This window comes from Calidris pugnax, unplaced genomic scaffold (genome assembly GCF_001431845.1).
Source record: "Calidris pugnax isolate Ruff unplaced genomic scaffold, ASM143184v1 scaffold101, whole genome shotgun sequence".
Classification (NCBI taxonomy): domain Eukaryota; kingdom Metazoa; phylum Chordata; class Aves; order Charadriiformes; family Scolopacidae; genus Calidris; species Calidris pugnax.
The window spans coordinates 110,974-111,864 of NW_015090815.1; positions in this window are offsets into that span (position 1 = coordinate 110,974).

The following is an 891-nucleotide window of genomic DNA, read 5'->3' on the forward strand; positions in this document are numbered from 1 at the left end:
TAACTTACACCAGGACTTCTGAGGGAGAGCTTTACCACGAAGCTCACTTGGAGTAAGACAATGTGTGTATAAGACGATGCTTTTAGCCCTTTGGAGTACAAATTCTCCTTTATCCCGTGAGTGAGAGCGGCTGCAGGCAGCCTCCTCCCCCATGCTCCCACCGCCAGGCGTCCTCCTGCTGATGGACTCGGAACGGAGGGGGAAAATCCCAAACAGACGGTGCTAAAAAGGAGCAGAAAAGAAAACTAAACGGCACTTTCACAAAGCGAGTGCATACAAAAGTGAACATCCCTTGCAAAAAAGTAACTAATGGAAAGCAAACAGAAAATAGCCTTCCTGCAGAGCACAGACCAACATTTTAATGAAGGCAACTGTAAAGAAAAATTAGAAGCTAAGGTTTTGTTTAAACATGGGAGAATCATTTGTTCTGGCTTTCATCCCTTCTCAGGCAATCTCTTTTCCGCCAGATGAAGTGTGCAGCTGGAGACTGTGTCCACTTCACACCTATTGACAAGGAGAAAAAAACATATGCCCAAGATACAATAGAGATGGGACTTGGCATCATTTCTGTGAAGACATCCTGAGGAAAATGCAACGAGCTCTGCGTGAAGAAATGGAAACGTTTCCGAGAGAGAATGGCCATGTTTTCTGCCGTGTCAGTAAGCCACTAGATGTTGAAATATCCACTAAAATAGAGCTTTCACGAGATAATGATAGCTCACACTACGGAGTGACTAAACTTTCAGGAGACAACCGCCTGTCCAGAATCACAGAAACAGCGTTTTGTGAAGCTGGGGGAGGACAGGCCGGGCAGAACGGGCAGGGAAGGGAGACCGGAGCGAAGGGGGGCGGGGGTTTCCCGGGCCCCGGGGGGCAGCGGGGCGGGGGGGG